This window comes from Nycticebus coucang, chromosome 22, assembly GCF_027406575.1.
Source record: "Nycticebus coucang isolate mNycCou1 chromosome 22, mNycCou1.pri, whole genome shotgun sequence".
Lineage (NCBI taxonomy): Eukaryota > Metazoa > Chordata > Mammalia > Primates > Lorisidae > Nycticebus > Nycticebus coucang.
The window spans coordinates 60,210,584-60,222,002 of record NC_069801.1 but is presented as its reverse complement, the minus strand read 5'-3'; the positions used below and the strand labels follow the sequence as shown (position 1 = coordinate 60,222,002).

The 11,419-nt window shown below is 46.1% G+C and overlaps 1 long non-coding RNA gene across 1 annotated transcript; it reads left to right on the top strand.

Moving 5' to 3' along the window:
- Window positions 1–517: 517 nt before the first annotated feature.
- Window positions 518–10,657, top strand: LOC128575613 (uncharacterized). The gene is made up of 2 exons (XR_008377044.1): window positions 518–699; window positions 10,354–10,657. It is a non-coding gene; the product is annotated as an uncharacterized LOC128575613 (long non-coding RNA).
- Window positions 10,658–11,419: the final 762 nt, after the last annotated feature.

Sequence of the window (11,419 nt, the reverse complement as noted above, 5' to 3'; positions counted from 1 at the left end):
TAGGTTGGCAAACACGGGCCGAATATCTCTCCCCACATTAATTCAAACTGCTGCTATCATTCTGTTGGTTTTTAAAGGATGGCTGCATCTTACCATGAAATGTATTTCCAGGTTTTGCCAAGTATTAGGTGATTGATTTTATTTCTTTTATTAGATACTTAGGTTTCCCGTACATTTTTATGTATTGCTTAAACACAAACCTGCTTTTACAAGCCTCTTGCCGCCCAAAAGCTTCCTTGTTCAGCACAGAACAGATTTCTTGCTGATCAGATTTTCCCCATTCTTTTCTTTAAGCAAACACTGAAAACTTCCAGCAGCTGCCTAAGATATCACTTTAACCCCCTTCAGGCAGTTTGAAAGGCCTCCCAAAAAGCATGACATTCAATCAAAGTTCAGTAAGGAAAGTTTTAATGAATAAACTTCGTAAATGAGAAAGCACCGCGGCAGAGTGATTAACTCTCATTTGGGCATTAGTGTTGAAATTAATTAAAATGTTTAAGCCATAGGAGGCAGGCTACCTCGTCAGGACCCGGCTCTGCCCTCAGAGTCAGTCTGGATGCAGGCGTGATTCATCTTGCACAGATGAGGGGGGATAAAAGGAAAAGAATAGTCAGGACAAATGTGTTTTCAATGGTGCTTAGCAGCAGGAGGCCACTGGGACTTGAGAGCTGTGTTACTGGAGTGTGACATCATAATACGGTGTACACACTGTGGAGTGCAGGGAAGGGCCTCGCTCTTGCTCTCCGCCCTCTCCCCGTTGGCCTGGAAGCCATGTGCCAGCCAGAATGCTGCAGGCTGCTGCCTTCAAGACCACTCACGAATTAGCTCTGTTTCCCTGACTCTTTTTAAACACACTTGCCACTGTTAACGTCCACGCAGTGACATGAAAGTGTGGCTTTGGTACCCAGTGTGTTTCTCTCAGATCAACTCCATAGAACTGAAAATATAATCAACTGAAAATATAGATCAACTCCATAGTATGAAAATATAATTGCCTCAGACTGACTCTCAGACACACAGCAATGGATTTATTGTTACACTCCCTTAACAACATGCAGAGCAGCAACCATTTCTTCAGGAAACCCCCCAATGCTCCCTTCCCATTAGGTTTTAAAACATCTCGTAAGTGCGATTTCTTTCCAGAACTATGGGTCTGTGGATCTTCTTATAGAAACCCATGACCATGTGGCTGTTTAACAAATCCGTGCTGCTTAAAATTATAAATGACAGCCCATTTCATAAAGAGAAAAGTCCTCTTTGACAGGAAAACAATCTCAGTTGGTTCTCCTTGGATAACAAATGGACTTGTGCCAGCCCTGGCACCATAGTAGTTTCCCAAATAGTAAAGTGATGGACTGCCATTCCTATCTCAGGGGGGCTCAGTTTAGGGGTTTGCACCTGCAAGCCTGGATTATTTCCACCAGGAGAAAATTATCATGATTTGCTACGGATCTACATTCATAACTTTAAAACTGTCTGTCTTCCTTATTTTTCGCTCTATAGATTTCTTGTCAGCCACAATGTCAGAGGTCACCAGCAGAGTGTCCCTTTGGTACCCATTAACTATAACCAGCAAACTTGTTCACTATTGATCCACTGTGTCTAAGTATCTATTATGGTGGATATAAAAGGTGGCTTCACATCTTTCTAAACAGATAATTCATAAAGGCCAAGGGGTCATGGCTGGTGATATATTATTCTTCACTGTATCTGCTGCTGAATGGACACCAGAGGACAAGGGTGGGAAGGAGATGCCAGGGGGTCACGCGTGTTAGGCTGGAGGGGTAGAAAGTTGTGTGTCAATTGGACACGTCGACATCCATATAAATGATAAAAGACATTCATAATATTTGTTCATGACCTCATTATCGATTCATTCTACTCAGAAGCAGGGGTTCCCAGAGTGAAGGAAGACGGAGGAGATTTTTTACCACCCAAGTTCAGTGGAGGTTGAACTCAGAAATGAAAGTCCACAAAAGCCGGTAAAATATCTTCCGGTCGGCAGATATTGGGTTTCACAGGTAATGCATCATCGGGGGCAAAGCATCTAGGGAACAGAGGCCTCAAAGGTGACGTGCTAAGAATCTGCTGGGCTGGTGGGCTCGGACAGCACCACACTCCCTTGAGATTGTTTGATTCATCTGGTTATTTAACCTCCTCCGGTTTGCACTGAACATTCGGCGCTACAGGGCAGAGGCTGCTCCTGATGGTCCACACCTTCCCAAGCCCAAAGTGAAGCATCTCACTAGGGAAACCATGAGGGTCTAATGAGAGAGACCTGCTCACGAGTGAGCGGGTGTGGGGCTTGTCTTCTTTCCCACGGCAGAGCCAGGGATGGTGCACTTTCTCAGGGCTCCCGTTGGAGGACAGTGAATTGTGGTGGATCTTGGTGAGCTGAGATAGTTAAAATGTCACGCTCCCTATGTTTGGATGCATTCTCCAAGTTCTGAACAGTGCAATGCAACAGAGGACCGAAACGAGAGCCACGAAGAGAAAACAGAAAACTAACAACACAGGTTCCCCGTCCTGGATGGGAACTTCATGGGGGCGATAAAAGAGCCCCTGTTCAGAGCCATCCTTGAACGCTCACCTTTGCCTACACGCTCCCTCATGATTTTACTTTCTTTTACCAGCAGTCTTTTTTATTTATTTATTTATTTTTTTATCATTACAGCCTTTTCTATTTCTTTTCTGAAACCTAATATTGCTGAGGGGATGACACATCAAAATTGCAAGATTTCAGAGACAAATTCTGTTTACAAATGTTAGCCAGACCTGAGCCTGGAGCTAGAGATGATGTGTTTGGAAAGTCAGGAAAGGTCTTTTTAGCTAAAGGATGGGATTGAAGAAAGGCTGGGGGTGGGCACAGCAGATGTGGGAGCTGTGGGCTTACTGCGCCAATTTCTCCTTACAGAAAGCCCCATTCATTTGGAGTATCTGCGAACCTTGTAACTCCAGGTTAAAACACCTAATAGAAACTCCAGATCGACTATTTCCTGGAAGTGACCAATCTAAGTAGTCAGACCCCCAAATCGCTTTCCTTTGTTGTGTGAAAACTCAGTTGTTGGGACAACCACGGTCTAGGGGGAATTTCCCTTCCATGTCTGTGGCTGTTAACCTTTTTGTGGATCAACAATCCTTTGAAAATAGTAACAAACGCTGCAATCCCTCTTGAGAAAAATGCTGATGCCCCAAAACTTTGCACATATTTTAGAGATTTGTATTATTTCTGAAGTTGCCACAGGTTAAGAATCCCTATTCTAAATAGGACTTTTAAAAAATGAGTATCGATAGAATCTACCCTTTCTTCCTCAATTCTATAAAGAAAAAAATGAAGCTTAGAAATGAGCCAGCACTATAACCTTCAGACTCCCCAGTAACACTGTGCTTAATAATAATAATATTCAAGTGTCACGTTAGTGGTCTCTGTGGGTGTCTCTGTTCTTCACAATAATTTTTATTTTTATTTAATGTTTGGAGATGTTGTAAAAAGTGACTACTGTTTCAAAATGTGACCTCTGTGAGGTTTAAAACTTACTGAATCAGATGAGATATGAAAGCGCTCAATATAATGTATGACTTAAAGCCATGTTTTTTAAACTTTAATAGGAAATGTCTGGCTCTCAGATCTCTGTTTCTAAAGCCTGGCAGACAGAAGCGTGTCTTTTAAAAAGGTCTAATTTATATACCAAACAGAGGTCCAGCAGATAGAAAGGAAGCCTGTCTTCTTTATCTCGGGCAAACCTGAGCCTTTGATTTGCCTTGAATAAACCTCAGCTCCAGGAATATTTTCACGATAATTAATCATCTTTGATTGTCCCACAGCTGAAGCCCAGTCTAAAGGTAAATGGCCTTTATATGAGATAGATCTATTTGGGGATGGTTGTTTAGCCTTATTTGAGCAGGGATTTCTCTCCCCTTCAGCCCCAAAACTTCCCTGTCATCCCTACCATTACAGAGTGATAGTACCCCTGGCATGCTGCTGCAGGGGGCACAGAGGATGGACACCGGGAGCCGGGTTCTGAAGGTAAAATAGGAGTTAGCTGGGCAGACACAGAAGGGCCTTATAAAGAGGAACAAGCGAGCAGGGATGTGCTGTGCCTTCAAGGCTGTGGGGAGAGTCACCAAGCTGCAGTGAAGAGCTCTTTGGGGGAATGTTTTGGAAGATGAGAGAGGAGAGATAGGGCCAGATCAGGAAGGGTCTTGCACTCTTTTCTCAGGGAGGTACTTGGTAGCTGTTGAAGGGTCTTAAGCTCTTAATAGCATGATTGGTTTAGCATTGCACACATACTGCCATGGCCAGCGTGGAAGCCAACTGGATGGGAAAGTTCTGGAGATGGAAAGATCAGTTCAAAAGCCTCCCTTTTGCTGAAACTGCTGGGGGTCCTCTCCCAACAAGAGGCAGGCAGCTTGGGTCCCTTCTGGACGGCATAGGGCAGGTGTCTGTGGAGACAGGTGCAGAGCGTCGCAAGATCAAGGTCAGTCGGTATTGCTCAGTGTCCCTGACTCAGAGCCCGGGACGGCCACTGGCGGCTGCTTGCCTTTCCTGAGGTCCCATTTCTCATCTGTAAAATGAGCACTGTTTTGCTTTGCCTTGTTTTAAGAGTAAAATAGAACTTACAAGTGGATGAGGCTAGCAGATCATAGAGGCCAGATTAATCGCCTGCTGGATAACTGAATGAATAGTTTACTTACACTGTGTGGTCATAGAGTTGGAAACAGCAGGCCCAGTACTTTGGGAGATGTTGCCACTAGATGAGAAGTTATCCCCACTGCCTTCGGAGACAAGTTTCAGTCTTGTGGAATTTTTTTAAATGAGGGCCGATGCCCTCACAGAGATTGCAGAAGCTTCTGCTTAGTCATTGATTAAAACAACGTGCTTGCAGCCCTGTGGATGTACAGCTCTCCACTGGGGGAGGGGTGCTCAAGAGGAAGCATTATTGTAAATTGATTTGGAATGAATCGCTTTGGAGTTTTTCCATATGACACCCACAAAGGACTTGAGAGATTAGGTTTGGGAATGAGTGCAAAGGATGCTGCCCGGCTGGTTTACAACCTACGGGAAGAGGAGCAAAGAAAGGTGCTGGGCTGTGCTCCTTTCCATAGGCTGGATCGCTGGGGCTCCCAAGTTGACTCCTTCAGGGTGGTAAGGCAAATGGCAGGATTGGGGTGGGGCTGTGGGGAGCCAGTGGCAACCCCGTAATGCCCAGTGAATTGGAGCTTTGCCATCAGAGCTATCTGACTTGGAATTCTAGCTTGCTCCCTCCCCAGCTGTGCAACCTCAGCCAAGTGACCTAACCTCTCTGAGCTTTAACTTTTTTCATTTGTAAAAATGGGATAGAATTACTCTAATTCTACAAAGTGGGAGTCTATCTACTCCTAGGGTTATTATATGGATCAAATAAAATACCCACGTAAAGCATGTACTCACCAGAATATTATATGCAACAGATGGGTTATAAACATAAGTTATTATTTATAATGGACATCTGTAATCTGGGGTCTGTCCATCAAGTCGTTACACCATGATTTCCTTTTGGAGAATGACCTTTCCCAGTTAGGTGTAGTCTTGGTGCCCCCTAGTGTGCGGACTGTCCACACTGGAGTGGAGGGTCCCCGGGGGCTGTATGCACAGGTGCCTGTACCACCCCGCATGGCCAAGACATGAGCATGCGACCTGAGCCCGTGCAGTCGGAGTGTCACTCCTGGGACTTAGAACGAGGCATAGGGTGGAGGTGACGGTGGAAGCACAATGGGGTAGTCTGAAGAAGACAGCCTTCCCTTCACCAGCACTGGTGTCCCAAATCAGACCTGCAAAGTCTCCTTTGGCTTAAACACCCAGAGTCCATTTCTGTTGCTTGCAAGCGAAGTAGTGAAACATTATTGCTTTCAGGAGACATACGTTTCCTTTCATCTGCTCTTCCCCACACAGCCTAAATGTTCAGAGTTCCTTGCATGTCTTCAAGACGTCTTTTCTGCCTGAATTCCTATATTCAACCCTCATCTTCTAACAAATTCTAATTCATTCTTCAAGCCATGGCTCCCATGTTACTTGGTGATACCACCCCAACCCAGCAGTACAAAATATCCCATCTCCACTGTCTTCTCCGCGCTCTCTCTGAAACATTTGCTGCCCTTGCCACACTGTGAGTTAGGTTATCTGCTGCCCTCTAGATGGTGGGCTCCTCACGGATGGCCTTGTCTAGCTTTGAGTTTCTCCTGCCTCACTGACTAAAGGAATATTTATTACAAATACATGAATTTGTGGGCAGACATTGATATTTGGGACATGTCTAAATATAGTAGAACCTCCATAGCTGACCATCTCCCTAGACTGACCCCTCCTTAAGTTGACCTAATGTCACAGACAGGGCATCCACCACACAGTAGGCCCAGTTCCTGATGGTGACCACCACTGTGTGCTGACCAGTTTGCTACTGGGGGTCAACTTACAGTGATTCTGCTGTAGTTTCAGAACAGTAAGCCAATTCTATAAGCTACACAGTTCTCCCGGGAGTGGTGAAAAACATGTTCTTGTCTTGGTTACCAGAAGGGACTATCTGGATTGATCCAGACATTCAAGACCATTGTCTCAGCCTCTTCTATGAGAGTCACAGCAGCTGAGTCTCCTGCAGCCCTGGCCACATCCTGAGCAGCAGGTGAATTTAGGCTTGTTTAATCCTCGAAGTACCCTATGGAGTGGATGCCACTCTTTCTCCATTTCGCAGATGAGGAAGCTGAGACACGCTGAGTCACGTCACCTGGCCCCAGTCACATGGGGACAGTGGAGGAGCTCCCCGTCTGGGCTGTGCTCCTCCACTGTGACGTGGCTTCGGTGGGTCCCTGAGGGGCAAGCAGTGCTTGGCTGGTTCTCCCAGCGCTCAGCCTGCTTTCACAACACGGGGTGAGCACAGGACATTGTGGTCATGTGTGGGGATTCGCCCACCTGCTGAGGAACAGTGATAGTAGTGCAGAGCACACACACAAAAAAGCTGATTTGATTTTATTTCATTTTTAGGCAGGGTCTCACTCTGTCTCCCAGACTAGAACGCAGTGGTGTCATCACAGCTCACAGCAACCTCAGACTCCTGGGCTCAAGCGATCCTCCTGCCTCAGCCTTGATAGTTGCTGGAACCACAGGTACATGCCAGCACGCCCAGCTCATTTTTCTATTTTTGGTACAGATAGGGTCTTGCCCTTCCTCTGGCCGGTCTCAGACTCACAGCCTCAATGGATCCTCCCAGCATCCCAAAGCGTTAGGACGACAGGTGGGGGCCACCACAGCCAGCCCAGGAGCTGACTTTCTGTCCAAGCTACGGTGGGGTGGTGATGAGTAGAGAGCAGGATCCTGCCAGGATATTTGATAATTCTGAGCTTCTGAGATACCCAGAGATGACCCTTGTGACATTATTCGCTGCAGCTAGATTCACCAGGTTGGGTTCAGTGGGTAGCTAAGTCTTACCTCATTGAGTAGCTCAATGCTTAAGTTTTTTGTTTTGGGTTGTTTTTTTTTTGTTGTTGTTGTTGTTGAGACAGAGTCTCACTGTACCGCCCTCGGTAGAGTGCCGTGGCGTCACACGGCTCACAGCAACCTCCAGCTCTTGGGCTTACGCAATTCTCTTGCCTCAGCCTCCCAAGCAGCTGGGACTACAGGCGCCCGCCACAACGCCCGGCTATTTTTTTGTTGCAGTTTGGCCGGGGCTGGGTTTGAACCCACCACCCTTGGCATATGGGGCCGGCACCCTACTCACTGAGCCACAGGCGCCGCCCGGGTTTTGCTTTTTTTTGAGAAAGAATCTCACTCTGTCACCTTGGGTAGAGTGCCATGGTGTCACAGCTCACAGCAACCTCAAACTCTTGGGCTCAAGCGATCCTGTTGCCTCAGCCTCCCAAGTAGCTGGGGCTACAGGTGCCCACCACAATGCCTGGGTAGTTTTTCTGTTTTTAGTAGAGATGAGGTCTCACTGTTGCTCAGGCTGGTCTCAAACTCCTGAGCTCTGGTGATCCATCTACCTTGGCCTCCTGGAGTTCTAGGATTACAGGCACGAGCCCTGGTGCCCAGACAATGCTTACGTTTTTAAGTCAAGAACACTGAATGTGAGGCCTGGCTCAGCTGTCCTCTGTGTTCATGACCTTGGGCAAATTACTTAAGCACAGGTGACTCAGTTTCCTCATTTATAAAATGGGGCAGAAGGGAAGTCTGTATGTCAAAGGATAGTTATGACAATTCATTCGGAAAATGACTTGGACATAACTCAGAATGTCTGTCATCTATTAAGTGGTAGCATTACGCAGATATCAGCATAAACATCAGTATGAACATGTGTGCTAGTTATGACCGGTGGCAGTGAGGTGTTCTCAGGAGCAGAGGGAAGGGAAAGAGCAGGGGTGACGAGCACTCAGTCCCTAAGATTGACTCCTTGGCCAGAACCGCCCCCTCTGTCCTCAGCTCTCCGCAGCCTTCCACAGGGTTTGTGGTTTTCTCACTGAGACGACCAGAGCTGATGGCTCTGTAGGGTCATCCTGAAACTTTCAATGAAGAATTTGGTTAAAAAGGCTGATTTTACCATTAGTGCCTGTTGCCAAAGAGCCACGATATTTCTCACACATGATGAGCTGTGCACGGGACCGCCAGTAATTAGGTGAAGTCACCATCAGCTTCATCCCCAAGGAGAAATGAGGGTATGATTTGCCCAGAGCCCATCAGAACACACATGCCCTGAACCCTGGGACTAGGAGTGAGGGGTTCTCAACTCACCGGTCCATTTACGCTTCCAACCTTGCAGAGTCCAGATTCAAGTACAAGAACTTTCAAAAGCTTCCTACGGAAACCAAACTTCATTGCAAAGCTCTCCATTAGCTGCACACCAAACAAATCTACACAAATAAAGTGCATTTTCAAAGTAAGAAATACATTCTCTGAATGCTTCTCCCTGCCTCAGCTTTCAGTAACCACGGTTTACATCAGACCCATTCTCTGAGAGGTGCTGAGGTGGGAGACTGGGACAGAAGTCTCGGGATTTGGGAACCTCTTGGGACTGTGTGTTGGTGCTGTCACTGCACAGCTGGCATCAGCGTGAACCCCCACCACTGGGACATGCAACAATTTGTAATGTAACAATTAACGGAAATATTGACTTAAATATTTGCTCAGCTGGGAACTGGTAACTACAGAAATCACCAAAAGGAATAAGACGGTGGCATGACCAGCATCCCAGGGGGCTCTGAAGTTCACATGAATTTCTCAAGAGATTTCCACTATGTCTTTTGAGAAGCACCTTCTTTATGTTAACTTTTGAGCCACACCAAAGTGATGAACTGCATAAAAATGCAACCTGGAAAATGTAAGGACATGTAGCACTTGCCCATTTCACAACGGGTGAACGGCATCTGCAGATTCTAATTGGGAAAGTTTCCCACTGGCCCTGCTCCTGAGGATGAGAGGGAGATTCGGCTTTGCAAAGCTGCAGTTTCCTTTTCTGGGATGATTGTAAAGTTCCCTACGAGCCGCCCCCCACCAGCCAAAAAACCCATCAGCTTAAGTGCCAACCCCCTACCTCAGTTCTCATACACTTTCATCTTGTTCCCAGGATTCACTAATGTAAATAAGATGTCCACCCGGATAATGGAGCCCCCAGCTCGCAGTCCGTGCCTCTTCATGCCAATTAAACACATTTCTACAGCCACCATCAATGCATCAGGATGGCTGCGACAGTCGTCGGTGGGCAGACGAAAGGGACTTCGTGCGGGTTTTTTCTGTTTTATTCTAACCACTGGGCAATGGTCTTAATTGCAAGCACTGATTCTGAAAGATATATTTGGATATATAAACTGATGAACCAGCTTATTTGCCGCTGATTACTAAGATCTCAGAGTACTTGATTTAAATGAATATTTCTTTAATGAAAACCCCAGCTTAGAATATAAAAAAACAATCTTGACATATGCATACTGCACAAATATGGATTTATCTATGCCAAGCCACTTGAACATACGATCATATTCGGCGGGAGTTATAATTAATAATGATTCTGTGGTTATTACTTGAGTTAGGGGTACTTCGCCAGAGTTGTTCTGATGGTCCACAGAGGTTTTCTCCTCTTGGAGTTAGCGGGAGTACAGAGACATTTGAGAGGCCACCTTGGAATCGTTGGTCACTTTTGAGATGAGGAGCTAGGTCTTCTTTCTTTCTTTCCTTCCCCCCACCCTCGGTCTTAAAAAGGAGGGGTGGCTGACTTTCCAGTGTAGTAAAGATTGAAAAAGGGACAAAAGGTGTCAAATGTTAAGACCCAGGGATTAAACAAAATTGGGTTATTGATTAACTAGTATGTTGGTAACCTGATGTTCGGGCAGCTGAATACCAGAGTCTTACCCTCTTGGAGTTTATGAGCCAATTTCTCCCAAGACTGTGAGCTTCTTGTGCTTCCAGAGGACTTGTCGGGGGCCAACCCGCCCAGAGTGACAGCGACTCTGCGTCTGGAAGCCCCACTGGGTTGTGAAATGAACAAGGCCCTCTGTGCCCCTGATCCAGCCGGTCAAGCCCCGGGGCTCCAGGAAGGAACATCTCCCATCTCCTACTGAAGAGCAGACATATATCCTGCCTTTAGGACAAGACTACAATTGCAAATCCTAGAATATAAATTACACTTTCATCTTTCTTTGGTTTTCTTTCTTTTGCTTCAGTTTTCATTCCAGGATAAACTTCCCTGTCAAAGGGACATTTCTGATGTGTCAAATTCACCACTGTAATGAACAGGTTGACAAATGTGGAAGGTGAGCAGACATTTGGGTCTGCCGCAGCTGCCTGCAGCCAGAGGAACCCGTGACTTTCACAAGGATAACGAGGCTTTGAAAGATGGCGAAAATGTCGCCATCAACCTGCCCTTCTGCTACTTAGTAATTAGATAATTAGTCAGGCCCTAATTATGGGATCAGGGTGCAGGCAAACAATTAGCTGAAAGAATTACTACATAAAACTGAAACCGAGATTCCTGAAAACAATATTTAATTTTATGATATTAATATTTGCAGCAATAACGCAAGTCCTTTGCTGATGCCAGCCATGGGCATCTGGAAGAGGACTTGAGTGTTCTTCTCGTAAGAGCTGGCTGTCTGCAAAGCCCACAAAAATGAACCCTGATATGCTCTCTGTTCAGGACCCTGAGTGTGCCCAGGCAAGACGCTGGTGGCTGTCCTGTGTCAGTCATGTGGGTACATAGCTGTACCGCACACACCTGCTTACAAACTCCTGATTTCTTCGAGAGAAGCTACAAAATATGTCTCCGACCATAAAGAAAAATGGGGCCGGCTCATAAATTCCTCTTGCATATGGTAAGAGAGAGTAAACACATAAACAAGTTTGCAAATGCCTTCCTCCGACCCGGAATTATTAACACATTGTCTTGTTATCATGATTAAA